The sequence below is a fragment of the Vollenhovia emeryi genome, unplaced genomic scaffold (genome assembly GCF_000949405.1).
Source record: "Vollenhovia emeryi isolate VEMERY1.0 unplaced genomic scaffold, V.emery_V1.0 DF939152.1, whole genome shotgun sequence".
Taxonomy (NCBI): Eukaryota; Metazoa; Arthropoda; class Insecta; order Hymenoptera; family Formicidae; genus Vollenhovia; species Vollenhovia emeryi.
In genome coordinates this window covers 1,214,526-1,233,120 of record NW_011967214.1, presented here as the reverse complement: position 1 = coordinate 1,233,120, position 18,595 = coordinate 1,214,526, and the positions used below count along the sequence as shown (strand labels likewise).

Genomic DNA, 18,595 nt, shown 5'->3' with positions numbered 1-18,595 from the left:
ATATTCATAAAACCGTCGCGAATCATTAGTGGGTTTCCACAACGTGGTCTCGGTGGAAACAAAGGCGGCGAGGGTCATGTATGTCCTGAACAAAAAAAAACAGAGGGACGAGGAAGGATCAGAACAGGCAGTTTTATTCCCGTCCCAGTGTTCATGAGCCTTTATTTCTACGGAAAAGCGCATATATCTTGTCCTTCCGAGTCTATGTGCTGGCCATTAAGAGTCCTCCCTATCTCCCCATTCAAGGACTAAGGACGAGAGATGACGGTAAAAGGACCTACGCGGGGGAGTTTGCTCGGAGGCGTGCGTAAAGGCAACGAGAGAGTAATAGGAGAAATAGTCGGAAACCAACGTGCGGAAATCAGCACAAATGGAGAAACATCTTTGAACGTAGACGGAGAGTGGTTCTGCTTTATTCGATTCGAACGGCTCGCCAAACTGATTTTTGTGCTAAGGAAAATACGCCATCGATTGTCATACCCGAAAAAAAACTACCGAGAGAGACGTCGTCATTGGATCTGAATTATTATCTATATGTCTGAGAAAAGTTATTTCTATTTGTCTCTAAAAATAATGTGGGACGTTTGATAAATGTTGACAGAAAAACACAATAATCAATAATAAGCAAGATGGTCATACATTACTTAACTAATATTTTGAAAAACTTTGAACGAAGACGGAGAGTGGTTCTACTTTATTCGATTCGCACGGCTCGCCAAACTGAGTTTCGTGCTAAGGAAAATACGCCATCGATTGTCATGCCCGAAAAATCTACCAAGAGAGACGTCATCATTGGATCTGAATTATTATCTGAAGACGAAGAATTATTATAAGAATGCTAATTTATTCCATAGTCGCTAGAAACGTTTAATAGGTTTAATAAATTAATTGAGAACGTAACATGTGCATTTTGTACGTGTGAAGTATTTTTATCCGATTCATAATAAATAATTAAATGAGAATTTAATTTAATATAGTTACTCGTAAAGAATTCACAATACTATTTATAAATTGTATTTTATTTTATATGAGAGATAAGCAAGGATAGTATTATCTTTATCAATTTACGGAAATTTATTTCACATACAAAAAGAAGCTTATAAATTATGAGTTTGCTTAACTTTCGCTTCAAAATTTCCTCACGTCGTATTTGAGTTCATTTTTGTGTAGAAACATTTTAAAGCAGATGGTAGGCAGTAAATATGAATGGATTATTTAACAATTAATTAATTAAAATTAATTAATCATATCAGCACAGATTAAATAGACACAACTAAGTTAATTAAATAGATTATATCATATCAAAATCTCTTATCGTCACTCGATGTTTGGTTTAGGCTATTAGCCGCCAGCAGCATCAGGAAGTTTAAGCAGTTTGTATAAGACCTGTCAGTAGAAATTGATATAAGAAATTGCAGTTATAGTTTGATCAAACTGATCCTGCGGTAAATGATATTCAGACAATTTTATTTTGATTATCGCTTTTATAATGACAGGTCAACAAAAAATAATCGAAAGCAAAGTTTAGATAAAATGCCATTTTTAAGTGTCGGACTGTTATGCTCTTTTCTATCTGTAATCTTTTAATAAACAATAATATATAGTTTTGGTTATATTATAAAAAAATTTTAATTATCCATAAAAAGAAAAGTACGAAATAAAAAGATATGCGTTATGTATGCGTAATTTATACATTTGCAAAATTTATTCTGTGTGAAAGTTTATTTATGTTAAAAGTTTATATATACGATCTATTTAAAAAAAAAAGATGTATTCCCGTACCTCTCTCGACCTGACTCCGAACGTTCCTCGTTAAATCTGTTTACGGCACAATGAAACACACGTTAGAAATTAATAGAAATCGATGATAAGGCGTACTCCTCAGTGGGCACTAAAAGCACGAACCGGTAACGCACTAAGTGCGAAACACGGTATAACGCAGAGTAAATACGATGTGACTGTGGTTGATACGACATACGTATAACATACAAGAGAGATCGAGTGAGAGCGAGAGAGACAGGTAGACAGATAAAGAGAGAGAAAGTGAGCGCGCGCGCGCGTGTATGTGTGTGTGCGTGAGAGAGAGAGAGAGAGAGAGAGAGAGAGAGAGAGAGAGAGAGAGAAAATTAGGTAGAGAAATGTACAGGCTTCCGGTACAGCATAGAGTTAATCAGCTTGCAGTGAGTTTCTGTCGGTGGAAAGTTCTGGAGCCACAGACAGCGAGTTTACACTGATTATGGCCGCAAAGCGTGGCAGAAATATCTTTGGCATATCATGCATAAAATATCACAGCGTGAATATTTAAAGGTACTTTTTCCCGAAAGGCACATGACGTATCATGAAAAAGTAAGGGTCAGAACGCTCGAATTAATTACTCTTTCCCTCACCCCCCTTCTCTCTCTCTCTCTCTCTCTCTCTCTCTCTCTCTCTCTCTCTCGCTCTCTCTCTTCTCTTCTCTTCTCTTCTCTGCAACATGATCTAATCCCCAACTGGAAGCCCGCTTCGCACAAACAAAATTATAACTAACATGATATGCTATAAACCGAAAATAGATGGTTATTAACGCATAGCATAAAGCTATTATTGAATTTGTCACATCTCAAGCTCGTCGTTCTCACAGTGTTCCCAAATAACTCCAACAAATCGAATAGTCTGGTGATGATTTAAAAATACTTCGTAAATTCGCAGCAAAATGTCAGGCGATAAAAGAAGAGTGAAAAAAAGTAAACCGATAATACATCAAATACAAAATTTCCATAACATTTAAATTTTCAATATTACTCGTAAGTCCCTCTGCATAGAAAACTCTTCAAACTTGAATATTAAACTGGAATATGTATTACTACGCATTAACTAAGGAAATCTAAATAATTCGTTTTAAGCCAGAAGAAAACGTGATCAATTCGTAAAAGTATGAATAAAACGATGTTATTGGACTTGCTAAAATGTAAGTCAGATATTAAGATGGCGACAGGGATGATTTACGGAGATCGGGTGGGTCCCGCTCTTCGGATTTTAACGCCTCGCCTTTGTAGATTTATGACACCGATTTGCGCTCGTTATTGCAACGAGAGGATTGTTCGAGACACGCGACTCCATACTACACGATCGTAGCATCTTATAATAAAAACAAACGAGAGGATACGCACGATTGATGCAGCCTCATCGTGACATAAATATAAAGACAGTTTATTATCAGTCAGGGGATACGCGAGAGCGATGGTGTTACAACCGAAATTCCTGTTTTGTACTGTTGCTTGAGCACAATTCATATAATCGCCACAAATTATATAAATTAATACTTGAATGCCTTCAAAGGTTGTAAGACGGAAATCTGGATTTCAGGTTTTAGTCTTTGGAGTTCGGAAATTACGTTATAAAGCTGACAGCTAACGAGGGAGTGCTGCGAACTGTGAAGGCTAGGACGTGAAAGCTGAGAGATGGGTAGGTTTACTTACATATGAGCTTACACTCGAAATTATTTGGATTGATATCAAAGAAAAACGAGAATTCCCTCACGGCACGCCGTGAAAACCGTATATGAGATAAAATCAACACAGCTGAAAATTTTTTAACGCTCCTCCAACATCCTATTTGCCAATATTTACCCCGAAATAATTAACTCGCGCAGAGAAAAGTGTTTCGTTGAAACAACGCGGATTATTTGAGACAACAACGGCCATCCGTCCACTCTACGTAAGCTGAACAAATGGCTTTGCGCCAGATCTGTTCTAACCGTCGACGAGAAATTAAGACGTATCATCGGTGATGATGCATGCTCCCTTGGCAAAATGTGAATCGCGATCGTAAATCATACCTAACGAAACGCCAAGTAACGACACACGAGCAATTAGCGCTTCCTATTACGACTACCAAGAATAAAATAAAATGGCAATTAAGAAAGAAAGCGCATGAAATAAAAATGAGCGATATATACGCAAAGTTCGTGCAATGAAATTATATCTCTCATCAATATTTATAACCTGCGAAATATTTAGAATTTCAATTGCACGTCCAATATTCATTGTCGCGTACTGCTATTAATTGCTCTCTTGGAGGAGTCTAAAACTATTAAGATAAACATATACGCAAATATTAGGATGCAGTTAGGATATGCAGTTTTTCCATAAACTATAATCACATTTAGAGACAAACAGACTTTTTTGTAAGTTACATTGTTGTAAAAAATTTATATTATTGAGAAATATTTGTTGATCTTTAAACTCTTAATTCAGTTTAAAGTAAACCGATTGTGTTTCCAATTCATGCCTGTAACGTAAAAAGATCAATAGTGAAAGTTTTTGAATAACAAATATATGATGCGCTAATTTTATTAAATCATATCTATCGGATTGTCAAGACAATATATCCTTAATATATCACGTGCTATTATGATTCGATAGAAAACATGCTTCATTAGCCAGAAAGCAATCTCAAGACGTTGACTGCGCTGACAGAATTCAATTAATCTTGAAAATAAATTCCCGATATTCCACATGATTTGCTCATACATCTATGATGCGCTCGTTTGTCAGTTCTTGCGAAGACGCAAGAGCAGGAGATTAAAATCACGAGGACAGTTACATTATGTCACACAGAGATGCGAGAGAAAAATTAATTGACCGTAAGGTTCTGTCACACAGTCCAAGTTATAAACCTCCCTCCTTCCGCGATCTTTCTCATTTACATATATTAGAAAATGATTTTAAATACATCGCAAAAAATTTAATAAACTCTCATTTATTTTACGACGTAAAATATTTGACAGTTATTTGCAATGCAAATACTTGCAAAATAATTATCATGATTATCAAGGCTTAAAATGAGAATGTAACAATAAACGTGTTCGGCAAAATGTAATAATTGTTTTTAGTAAGATAATATTTCATATAAAAATGAAAGATTTACACAAAATTTGTCTCTCATCCTCTGTACTTATAATGTCGCTCAACTTTGTCTTAAAATATCACGAATACATTTTAATACCCCGCGTGCTATGTATATTCATCAACTAATCTGCGGAATTAATTCAAGTACTCTCCAAAACATTATTTATCACATTTTGCAAGTTACTTTTTGTTTATAGGAAAATCTTTTTCATTAGATTCCGTGAGTCTCTTTACCATGAATAAATTATAATATTTACAAGACTTTACTAATAAAGCAAAGAATAATAATATAATTATTATAAGAGCATATAATCTATAGACGCGTACAATATAAATAATAAATAATAATCTAAACCCATCGATGCGGCGATTGGAGAGCCAAAGAACAAATAATAAAATTGAAAAAATTCATGCTAGATTTTTATTCATACATTTATCGATAATCGATATCATTGGCTCGAGAATATACTAATGGATACGAGATTATACAAGTGGAAGTAATTGTATTGTGATGAAATCAAATATAAAATTAACAAAAAGAAAAAATCTGCACGTGCATGCATATACAGTACCGGCCAAAATTACATTACCTTTGATTTTCTTTTAAATATAACTAGTTTTAAAGTGCACAAATAAAAAGTTCGAAAGTCATGGTGTATTTTGTCAAATTTCATTACCCTCCAAGATGCACCTGTTATCAAGTGTTTACTATAAAATTTTGAGCACATTCGACGTGCACTTTGACGAGAATTATGCTCAGAAAACCTAAAGGTGATATAATTTTTGCCGGTGCTGTACATGTACCCTTCTATTAATTTAATATTGAAAAATTTTAAAGCATATATACGATTACAGAGATACGATTACAGATTACTTGAAAAGGGTGCAAATCCAGGACCGAAACGTCGTTTTTATATTAAATAAAGGCATTGGCCAGTGTAGGTCGTTATTTTAAAGCATCTTTTAATTGAATTTGTTTTATTTGTTTGCTGGAATTAACTGTTTTTTTAAGTATAGCGTGTGAAAAAATGTATCTACAGTCATTTTAAATTTACCTATACCATACATTTTTGTTTAATTATCCCTTTCTAAAAAAAAGAGACGTTACCGGCGTGAATGCCATTAATATTGAACAGTTAAGGCCTCTTTTCCGCGATGTCGATTAATTTTCTCGAAGCGCGATGTGCTTCACTTCTCTTTTACATTCGTGTCATGCTTCACCTCGCATGTGAATTTTGACAGTTTGCGAAAAAATATACTTAAAGAAGGTTAGAGAATAAACAAAAAGTTAAAGAAAATAAAAGAAATTCTTATTCTTCTAATGAGATACAACGATAACTAATCCTCTTTTTAAAAAGGTATGCAAAACATTTAATTACTGACGCTTTTCCTCGCTTGGCTTTATACTGCGAGTAACTGTTAGTGCGGAGATTATGTATTTTGACAGTGTGTCAATGTCAGATTACGTCTTCTTCACACGAAGAAAATCTCAATGCGTGAAGAAGATCATGAATAAATATAAATTAAAACCAACTAACGCGCGCAATGCTATTTCTAATAAAGTATTTAATACTAATTTAGATTATTATTAAAGCAAATACTTCGATATTTTGTTATTAAGGTAAAATCTCTAATCTTATAATTAGAATTTAAGTAACAACGATTTTTGTTTCGAAATATTTTCTCGATTAAACGGAATTAATCGTTAATTTAATCAATACCAATAAGTCCGCAGAATGATACGCAAAATGTAGTGGCAGTCACTGGACAAAGTAATTTGAAATGGTATTTCGTAGGCACGGGACAACGAACTTTCAACGTTTGTTGTTTTTCTTCCCGCACGGTATGTGCGACGTTACGCGGGCCATTGTTTACGCGAAGGTCGCTGCGCTATCATTTGCTCGCCGAACGTCGCGCCGGCAGGCAGCAGCGAGAGTCGCTCCGTGCGTCATATTATTTTCACGTTATCGGTTTCCAAGACACGATCGCGATGAAAATGTGGGGATAAAACGCGATTGATTTATTCACATTTATTAGTAATACGCAACGTTCATCTCTCGACTAATTATTACGTTAATATAACTTGTAGTGAAAAATGATTTGCACGTTCAAGCTTTTATCAACGTATATTTCACGAGACTAACTCATCTAAAACATGAAACCGTGGTACTTTGTCACGATTACATCTCGTTTATGCACCGCGCTTTTAATTATCTGCCATTTCGTGTTATCTGTTTCATTTTCGGGAAAAGAGAAAGAAATTTGCGCGGCTTTGGCGTTTGCACCGTAATTCGCTCTGCCGTTCTTCGCAATTCGAACGGGCAGGAAGTAGAGAAATGTTAACTGTTGCAATTAATAACAATTACTTATCGCTGGAGATTTCGCTCACATAATTCTTCTCGAGGATTGAACGACAATAAAGATTGTAAAATCTCGATTCGTTGCGGACTATATAATAACTACTTCTTTACCGCAGATTATGCTTGGATTCCGATGATCGCGTTCCGTTTTTTATCGCTAATTTAAAAATGATTTATCCATTATCCTACTTCTTCCGAATCAAAAATGCAAGTTGTCAGTTTGAATAATTTGTACGACAGAAAGTCACGCGATATTTGTTAGTAATATTTCGTGCGTTTCACGGTATTTCACATCGCGTACGGGAGTGCTCGAAATTTCGCGCGATCGAGTGAGTGTTGTGTGAGTGCAACAAGGAGATCTGAGAGGAGGAGGAGGAGACGGCTTGGGAGGCATCGGGCAACGGCGGAGCAATCGTGAGGTGAGTGTTTTACATTTTTATATTATTCGCTATTTGTGCAAAATTAAGCATCTTTTCTCTGTTTTTGTTTTATTTATTCAAATATTTCGAACGAGGATTCGTATAAGTGTTAGAGACAAAACCATGCGTTTAAAATTGTGTGAGTTTATATTTAAAAGGAAGACTTTTTCAGTATCTCTCTGCTGTTGCGAATTGTATCAGTGAGTGATAAATTACTTTTTATTTTAAACTGACGTTGCGTATACAATTACTTGTTTGCATGTACACAAATTTTTTAAGTACACAATCTCCAAAAGTAAACGCTTGGTAATCTCTAGTTTAAATTATTATATAAAACTTAGACTTCATCGTAGTTCCGACGAATTATACAGTGTGTCTCTGAAAAACCGCCCACTAATTACATAGTATTATTTCTTATTAAAAACTAAGTCAAAAAGTTCTGAACCATTTCCTTCTGTAATGCTTAATAAAGGAATAATTTTTAAGTAAAGTCGAACGAATTAGCGCCGATCTTTAGCCGGGTGCCTAGTAGTATGAATCGTAAACTACTAAGTGTTCGATTAAAGATCGGCGTTAATTTGTTTGACCTTACTTAATAATAATTCCCTTATTAAGCATTACAGAGGAAAACGATTGTGGACTTGTCGGCTCTCTGTCAATTTTTAATAAGAAATAACGCTATGCAATTAGTGGGCCTTTCAGGGACATCCTGTATAGTTATATAATTATATTCATTAGCGATTTATTTTAATTCTAAATAAAAATTTGATAGAATATAATTACTGTCTTCAAAACTTACACAATTTATCTTGCTGAAGCATTCGGATCTACTGCAAATTGAAGGAAGAAGAGATTCGTTCAATAGCCAAAGTTCCGATATTCGTTAAATTTAAGAAGGTACCAAAAATACGATCTGTAATCAATGGAAAACTTTCCGACCACACATAAAACGTCGGTATTGTTCACTCGGGTGCGAGCCATGAAAATTAATAGGAAAATATCACGATTCACCTTATCATAATCGCAGTAGTAAAGAATACGGGTCGTTTAACGGTAGATACCGATTTCAATTTCCTAATGCACTGTGAAAACGAAGAAACACGGAATCTCAGAGAAGACAAATGTACAATACTAATCAGTAACTACGCAAAAGGAGCGTCGAGAGGAAGCTTTTAGCCTTCGCTGAGCTCTTTGCGAGAATTTTGAATGTTCAGTCGAAGCGTCATTAAACTATATTAGCCATAATTACTGTCGTTTAATAAAAGATACATTAATCGAATATTTACCTAAGATATCAAAGACATGCCTTCATCAAAAGAGCGAGCGCTCACAGTTCTAATATTTATTTGGAAACTTCTTTGATCTACTTTAATCCAATATATGCTAAAAACCTACCTTAAATATGCTAATTCGAATAACGTTATCAAAAATCCTTTAATTAAAAGGATCAGCGCGTCTTCTAACTGAAAAATGGTAGAAAAGAAGATTTCCAAAGCATTCGTTAGTCCACAATAGAACGAAAATGTGCCCTCTTCGATTCAGCAAGTTTCGAGGTTTCGAATGCATGCGGACGTCCTTCGTCTCGAAGGAAGGCTACAAAATGAAATCTAAGTTACTAAGGGAAGATAGCGTGAACTCGAACCGCGAAACTCGACCGAAGATTGACGTTCTATCGATAGTCGCCACCTTTGTCCTTCCGCAAGTTACTCGCACAATCGTCAAACATAGCCCACTTTCTCGTTTATAGTATCATCTCAGATACAGTTTTCGATGAAGAGATTTTAGTTGTCATGTTATTAGAGCCTCTCGCTTTCCTCCCTCTCTTTCGCTCTCTTTCTTACTTCTCATATCATATCATAATATTTTCAACTAACTTTAGGTAAATGGCGAGGTAATTAAACTCACGAGAAAGAGACAAGCGCTACGACACTGGCAGCTATAATTTATCGTAAAGAGGCGTTGAAGTTTCAAAGGACGTCTAGCGAGTTGCTAGAAACTTTCGCCAAATTGACTTATCTACTTTAAAGCTATATCCCGATTCAGGACTAAATGAAAAACTGTTCAACGGAAGAATTTCGCGGAAGTAGAAATTTCGAATCAAAAAGGAAGCGAGACTCGTAAGACCCGTCAATTAACAGTAATCACAGAAAGTTATGATTATATATAAAGTTCTTCATGCACAAGAAATATAGTGGCAATTAAAAGTACCATCAAACATTTATTAATTTAATTTTCCATCGAGGACTCGTATTAGCTTCTATGATTCCGGATTATAGATAAATTATAAATCAATTTTTCAGTACTGTATATATGCTCAATTCCACCGAAACATTTTATTTCGTACAATCTGCATTCGTCTACTAATTGATAAAGCACGCTACGCCTTGCTCCAAAACTGACATTACGCCTTGTGTATCTCAACAATCGATTAATAGTTCGACATAAGCTCGAAACGCCGATATGGCGTCTGCCGTAGTTCATGTCAATGTCACAATTCTGAGAGCAGTGTTGCGTATACATTATATGGACGTGTGTACACGGCGCACCAAAGTCGGGCCGTCGATCTAGAGAGCAATGTCGAGTGATAATTTTTATGCTAATTCTTATAATCAATAATTCTAATATCTTTGAGCTTCTCTCTCTCTCTCTCTCTCTCTCACTCTCACTCACACGAAAACTAGGTTTTCATATATAACATTTATATTCATGAATCTTTGTTACCGTAAACTGCGAATAAAGGCGCAAGAATAGGGCTCTTAAACGTTTTATGCATACACGTGAATCATATACAAGTCAGATTCTTCTTCTTTATCGATATCGGTATCCGAGCGTCTGTATTATACCAATTTTATACCTCACTTATTTTCGTTATTTACAATGAATGTATATACAGGGTGAGGGAAAAGTACCGGACCGGTAAAATATCTCGAAAAATATGGGAGATACGGAAAAATGTTTCAGACAAAAGTTGTACGGTTTTAAAAGAGCTATATAATGGTAAAATTAATTTTCGAACGAAATTAATTTTTTATGATTATATGGAGGTCGCCGCCATTTTTTTAAATGGAACCCCATCTTATTTATTATACTATCTTATTCTACTAATTAATAATCAATCCATTGTTTCGACTACTAATTAATATTAACAACTTTTGTCTGAAACATTTTTTTATTTGCTTAATACTTTTTAAGATATTCAAGAGAAAATTTATAACTTTTTCAATGTTTAGCTTATGATATCTCGATAACTGTTTGTCAGAGGGAAAAGTAGTACAGGACTTTTTTTACTTAATTTGGTCTCAGGAATATGCTGTTGTAATAGTGCTCCAATTATGGAAAATTTTTGTGTATTCTACCATCCACAAAATTTACATACACAAAATTTTCAATAATTAAAGCACTATTGCGACAGCATATTCCTGAGACCAAATCAAGTAAAAAAGTCCTGTACTACTTTTCCCTCTGACAAACAGTTGTCGAGATATCACAAGCTAAACATTGAAAAAGTTATAAATTTTCTCTTGAATATCTCAAAAAGTATTAGGTAAATAAAAAAATGTTTCAGACAAAAGTTGTTAATATTAATTAGTAGAATAAGATAGTATAATAAACAAGATGGGGTTCCATTTAAAAAAATGGTGGCGACCTCCATATAATCATAAAAAATTAATATTTTTCGAAAATTAATTTTACCATTATATAGCCCTTTTAAAACCGTAACTTAAAACCGTCCAACTTCTGTCTGAAACATTTTTCCGTATCTCCCATATTTTTCGAGATATTTTACCGGTCCGGTACTTTTCCCTCACCCTGTATAACAGATGCACGACTTCTTTCATCGATGACCTTTGGCCATGCATATCGCTTGTACAACGGTGTTTCGTTCCTTTCTCTATTTTCTGTATTCAATACAGCTGGCATAGCGTGAACCACTGGAATCATACTGTTATGCTAGCTACACGCGACGAGGAATTATAAATGATTTGTGCAAGCTCAGCAAAAGCAATGTTACATTTCCATGGTTAAACATTCTTGTTTTCAATTTTATTGAATCGTTTCGTGATTTGAAATTATTGCGGTAAGTTTACTTAATAACAAAAATATTTAAACATCTGTATCGCTAATAAACAAACACACGGGATATGTTTAGCAAATATATTTTCGTTTTTATTTAAATACTAGAAATTTTTTATAATTTTAATAAACACGGTAACAAGAGTATACGTTGAAATATTCCTTTAAATAGTCTCTGAGAAATTCAAAGTTAATATTATGAAAAAATAACGCTAAGAAAATATTAATGGAATGTAAAACTTGCAGATTGGCAAAATTGATAAGAAATGTCTCGCAAAACATCTATAATCTAAGTACTGAGTAATATGTTTTTTAAGTAATATTAAATACATATTTTATTTCGCATTTTTTAAATTTACTAGTGAATTATAATTAAAGTAAAATTTTATTTAATAAATTTGAGCTTTAACATAAATATACTGAATTAATTCATTCATTAAATGATCGTAATATTTTATATTCAAAATTAAATACAATCGCTATTGGCGGTTTAGTTAAAAGCAAAAAAAAGTTGTTCACTCCAAATTGAAGTCAAACCGTTTTTTCAAATTCAGAAAAAACTTACAGTCCATAATGCACAGATAATAGCGTCATGTAATACTTCTTGTTAGTATTCGTCAATTTGCGGAAGGTTTAAGAGCTCAGGAATGCTTAATGCTCTCACAGATCAATAAATACGTATCTAGAAATAACTTCGCTTCACTGATACGGAAAAGAGTTCGGAAAACCGAAAATCGGATTTGCTGGTAACACGTGATACTCTCTCCGACCGTAACGATGATATTATTGTTCGACACGCGATCCAGCATGCGTGACCTCGAACCTTTACACGTGTCTATAACTACGGAAACCAAAAATCTCAGAACTCTTTCATTTTTCTTATAAAGTTCAAAAATGTATAAGAGAGAGAATCTCAGATAGAGAAATATAATTGAATTAAGTTTGCTTCCAAGCTACGCAAAATTACTTAAATAATCAAGATTTCCTTTTTCCAAATCGTTAAAAATACTTTTACAAAAAATGATCGCACGCATAGAAAACTTTAAGCTCCGCGCACATAATATTCAACAGTAATGAAAATCGCTTTCTTGCCTCAAATAAGTATAAGCCTTTATAAAATATGATCGTTTCTTCGTATTAATTTTACATTGTCCGTACATATGTACATATATACATATAAAACATTTTAATATGATAAAAAAATATTAACAGGTTTTCGGTAGCGGCGATGTACATGGTCTGTCGTAAAAATAATCAAACTTTATAAAAAGTGACAAAGCATAGACGATGTTTGAGGACAAATGTTTCATTTTATTTAAAATACATTTTCCTCGCGACGATCTGTACAATTAACTAATGCGTCAAATGGTTTTCCCGTGTCCTTTCGTGGTATACCTTTGCTCGTCACGGCCTTTTGGATGTCTGGAATAGTGTCATAACGTAACATAAAATGTTTTGGCAGAAAAACAAGTTACTGTGTCGCAGCATTTACCATATTCGCCGGCCTTGGCACCGTGCAATTACATTTTGTTTCCGCAGCTGAAAATGTCCATGAAAGGAGAGCGTTATGACGCTATTAGAGACATCGAACAGACGAGCATCCTCAAAGGCCGGTATTCATAGTCAGTGGTTATTTCAAGACAATCGAGTAATATCTTAAGATGCTAATGCAGCTCTGTGATTGGTTTATATTATAGCTTAAGAGTTGGCTTAAATATAAGAACGAACTATGAATGAGCCAAAGGCATTGCGCTAAAGAAAAATCATTTGATGCATTGACTGGCTGCGCAATCGTTGTATCGTCACGGAAGGAATGTATTTTGAATAAAACAAAACATCTGTCCGAAACAGTTGTCTGTAATATGTCGTTTCTAAAAAAATTCGGTTATTTTCACGACAGACCGTACATTGCATCAGTAATGCATCAATGAGCAATGCATTATTTATGATCGCATTATTCACGTGTAACTAAAATTAGTTGGCACGGTGCATAAACAGTTCATGATTTGTAACAAAACATGATTTATAACGAAAATAATTAATATTCCCTCATTAAACATTGAACCGCGCGAAGCAGCGGTAGCATAGTGATGTTTAAAGCTCAAATAAATATTAAGGATAAAATTGCGGGAATTGTGAAGAGGGAATTTCGTATTCTGCAATACCGTTCGCAAAAATAAGCGGAAAATTCATCAAATTAAAATGTCGTAATAGAACTTTTCTGATAGAGAGATTGCTACAATGACGGACGAGCGGAAGCGAAAATTCAATGAATTCGCGCGACACGGGACGATACGAGTCGATGGAAAGCAATGTGCAATTAATCACCTGTCACGACGCACCCATCTCGCTAATGTGATCGTTTCGGCGTGGCCACCGGGGGGTTGACGAGAATCATTTGTCCGACGGCGACGGTACACGCGTAGGCCGGGCTCCGAGGGTATACTTCCGGCGACTCCAGCCAGCGATAAATCCATCGGCGAGCGCGTCCGGGATGTCGGGATGCGTGCAAAAAGATTCGCGTTTCTACGCACCGTCGGCCCAGCGTCGTGGAGAGACGCGGCGCCGATTAGCGTTGCGCCCTACGCGCCGCGACGCCAGGCGTCGTGCGCGCCAGTAGACGGCGAGCCGTGCCACACGACGGACGTCGGGCGCAACGTCGAGCTCCACTACTTGCCACGGCCTAAGCCGACCCCAAACGGGCCTCGCTCGCTGCTTTATGACCCCCGAGTGAAACGGAGAACGACGATATCACGGGAATATATTATCTGTGTATTAAACTCGTCTTTCCACGACGTCGACCTGAGAGAGAGAGAGAGAGAGAGAGAGAGAGAGAGAGAGAGAGAGAGGGGAGGGGGGAGGAAGAGAGAAAGATTCATTGCGGAAAGTTTAAACACCAGAATTGAAGACCCAGACATAATCTGGGCGAGAGCCGCATCGTCGACGCTAAAGATACGGGAGTGAAGAAAGACCCTATCTCTAATCTTCGCTCTCTCTCTTCGTCCTAAATAAATATACAGATCAGCTTGGCGCGTTAAAGCTCCAAGCTCGTTAGAACTGTATCGATATCCTTGCTTAAACACCGAGGAAGATCGTCCAAGAATAACGGACTGTCAGTATAAGACTCGAACGTGGGCATGTAACGCACCTCTGAATTCTTAAAGGGCGCTTCGGGAACAATTTGCTGGATCGCGGGGCTCGCCGGCACCAGCGAGGGAGAACAAATGGGAGAAGCGTACCCGATGTCCCTCGCCCGGGGAAGATCGATGCGATCGTAAACGGTGTTTTGGCGTTTATGGCCCGTCCTTAATACACCACGGTGATCCGCCGAGTTGACGGTTTTAGCGGGTGATACCTCGCCGCTCACGTCGTAGGCAGTGTTCGTAAGTAAGGACAACTCGCGCGCAAACACTGTGCGTCATTATCGGCGCCGACAGATAACCGGAATTGATTCGCACGCTACACTCTCGCGGCGCATATTTTCTCATTAATTCGCCATTCTTCCACCGACCGCAATCCCACGTTCACGGACGAGAATAGGTTTTATTCAAATGGAATGGCCATTAAGCATTCGCACATGCAGAAAGACAGTCGGACACGACTGCCTTTCCGCGCGGCGATTATTGTAATTAATTTTTAATCGCGAGTCGTATAAATAGCCCGCGTTCCGCGCGAACAAAATATCAAGTGAATTCATTTAGCGCTCAACGCGACAAAACCCTCTGAAAGCGAGTGTACCTGTAAATTCTAAAAGTAAAGCAACAAAGCAGCATTCGAGCTGACAGCTCGTGCTGCGGCCTGCATTAAACAATGCGCTATCGATATTTTTTTAGCCGCCTGAAACTCTGCGTCTCGAATTTTTTATGTATTTTGATGGCGATCTCTTTTATTTTTAGAAAGTAATTTATTAGGAAGTAAATAAATAAAGGTCTAGTATACGCGTGTCGGGAAAAATCTTACATACCGCATCTATTCATCCGTTTTCTCAGGGTTTGCGATAGTTGTAAATCTCAAAGCATTCGCGATCCTACTCTTGCAAATCTAATTCATCGATTTTTCTTCCAATGACACAGACAATCATTGCGCGAATAGTATGATATAGATTTCGTGGAGCCAAATTAAAAATAGCCGAACTTGCCTGACCTATTCGTGATATTTCGAAAAGGGGGGTATTTCGGGGAAAGACATTGAGCTTTAATACCGCAAGGTCCCTAAGGGATAACCAGTCGATCAGCAATAATGGACGCATAATGTTTCGTAATTTGCGATCGTCGTTGGAGCAAGTGCACTTTGATGCTTGACCGGACGATGTACGCGCTCTGCGTCTCGTTTGTGCAATCCGATGCCGTTATTTACCAATTCGGATGCACAGTCAAAGCTACATTTCATGTTGTATGTACTTGTCGTTCGTTTCTCGATAAATTCCCAAGGCGAGGTTTATCTAATTTCAGCCTAATTTAACTCATTCCACGAACTTCCTCAATTCCGTGTACCATGACGAGGTAACGTTGTCGCAAATACGCGATAACCATCCCGTCTTCGAGTTTGGGGGATTTAATTTCTCTCAATTTTACCGCGAGTTAAAGAATTCAAATCGAGAAGCAACCTTTTGGGAGGAGGGCGGCATTTTCGGAGTGCGATAACTGTAGGAAATACGGCCTGTTGCAATATTAATTACGTCCACTGTTCCGATCAATGACGTTGAAGCATATCCGATTCTTGGCGCTGTTTGACTATATAATCTCCACCGCTCGGCAGTTTCTATAATTACGCGATAACGCGATCATAAAATCGACCCTAGATGCGAGCTGTTGCACCATGTATAGTTTACATTGCGAAACATCGTAATCTGACTAGGTCGTCCAGGTATAAACAAAGCTTTCAAGCTTTAAAGTACTCCGCGATAAAGCGCTTACTGTTTTTAGATACATGAGAAGATTGGAAAATGCACTCTCTCATGGAGTTCAGGATGTACCTGAAGAATTTACAAAATTTCCAGTGGAGCACTTGCGGTGCGGGGATGCATAATACATGGGGGGGGGGGGGACGCAACGGGCTTGGAACGAACAAAATTCTGTCGCATATTTTTTTTCTCAAATGTTCCGTTAAGATATTCGAAAACTGTCTCCCTTTATATCACAAATAGTTTAACGAAGTTTAAACGAAATTTTCTTCAAATGAATTTCAAGTGAGTTTGTCTTGCGTAAACCCAAAGTCTCTCCCAACTTGAATCGAAGGTGATCTGTTATTAGAACAAATCCCTACGCAAGGCCTCGCAATTATAATTGAAAAAGTATCAATTTAATAGTAATCTCCGTAGGATTGTATCAATGGGCGTTAATTAAAATCGTGTTTGAATACGCACGTTCATTAAAAATGTCCCCGTTTAATATGGTTTAATTAGCTTAATTTAAATACAGCGTAGTTTCACCGAAATTCCGTCGCTCGGTGGCCACAAATTCGGATAACGAAATGGATCGTAGGTGACGCAGGAAAAAATATCACGAGGCAATCATGGCTTTATTCGGGAAGATCCGTTATCTTAAAGTCGATAGTCCACGCAAAGGATAATACGACCAAACGGAGCAGATTATACGAGCGGAATTACGCGCTGCGTATGTGAAACATACGGTGCACCGGCGAACGAAATGGTCTCGTGCCCTTTGTCTGATCCCCCAAGTCCGATTTATTGTTCTTTTCTACGTCGCAGCGACCAAATGTCAGCTGTGGAAACGTCTTTTGTACCGTGCAAGGGAATAACAAACCTTTACTGCAAAACTTTCGTATATCACTCCGTTCTCAAAGTTATTTCAAGAAAGAAAAGGATTATCGAGCAACAGGGAAACTTGAGTAGACACTCCCCGCATTTTCATTTGTAGAAACCGGTAAAAAAAGACCGCTAAATCTCGCGATTAAACGGTGCCGGCCAGGACAGGTGGATGGAACGGCAATTAACCGAGATCGATAGGATCGGGTTATCCCTCGCGATGTTAGGATTAGATATTTAACGTCTTGATTGCAACATAACATTGCCTGCGCCGCCAGTGCTCGGTCGTCAAAGCCATTACGGTGTTCCACTTCTTTACCGTCTTCATTTCCCATCAACGCATTATGCGCCTCGCCATCTATAGCAGTTTACACAATGTTAAATAATAACGTGGATACGAGTTGTACATATGACTATGCAAGCTGCTTCGCCACGGTAGTTTATATGCGGATAGCGCGCCGCGATTGCTGTTATGTTATTACGAGAAAATATCGATCGATTTTCTGTTACGCATTGCGTCCGGTTTTATCACACGATTCTATCCTTACATAAAGCGAATATAATGAACGCTTTGCTAATTCCACCTTCCAAACTGACCCTGTTACATAAATAATGAGGCTGATGAGTAATCACTATTTTTACGACTCGTAATTGTCCCATGAGCCATCGTAGAATCACATTTCCATACGCGAGTATAGACGCATATGAGAATTTGTTCGCTTTTATATTAAAGACACGCTCAAATTAAAGCAACATAGTCTAATGTCGCGAAAATTCTTTTTGCTGCGCAGTAAAGAAGAGGGTGTAGATATTAACGTTAGGAAAATTAACGCAATTGTATTAACAGTTGAAAAGTTAAATATTAAATTCTTAATACTCTATTAAACGCCAAATTTCACGCTTCGTGAGCTTTCACGCACCATGATTTTGCATAATGTACAATGCAATCCGTTACTGTCGAGATAAACGTTGCAGAATATTGAAATCGGCGTATTGAATATTTATGGTAAGATTAAAGTTATCTCATTTTACACGCGGAAAAACACAATTTCCGCGCAGATTCAATCTATAATCGGAACAGAAATA

At 36.9% G+C, this 18,595-nt stretch overlaps 2 protein-coding genes and 1 long non-coding RNA gene across 6 annotated transcripts in view; 1 reads left to right on the top strand and 2 right to left on the bottom strand.

The window, feature by feature from the left end:
• Positions 1-18,595, bottom strand: part of LOC105565463 (sex-regulated protein janus-A-like) — an 84,123-nt gene that overhangs the window by 7,454 nt on the left and 58,074 nt on the right. The gene's annotated exons all lie outside the window — the stretch shown is intronic.
• LOC105565461 lies at positions 13,093-14,103 on the bottom strand. Its single transcript, XR_001009192.1, has 3 exons — positions 14,071-14,103; positions 13,235-13,281; positions 13,093-13,164 (listed from the first exon to the last, which is right to left on the bottom strand). It is a non-coding gene; the product is annotated as an uncharacterized LOC105565461 (long non-coding RNA).
• The window catches only part of LOC105565462 (phosrestin-2-like), a 61,019-nt gene continuing 56,786 nt past the window's right edge, over positions 14,363-18,595 (top strand). For 2 of the 3 annotated variants that reach the window (XM_012018699.1, XM_012018697.1), the window contains exon 1: positions 14,363-15,125. The gene's annotated coding sequence lies outside the window, so the exon portion shown is untranslated. Of the gene's footprint in view, positions 15,130-18,595 lie in introns of all 3 variants that reach the window. The other variant, XM_012018698.1, reaches the window with a different exon arrangement.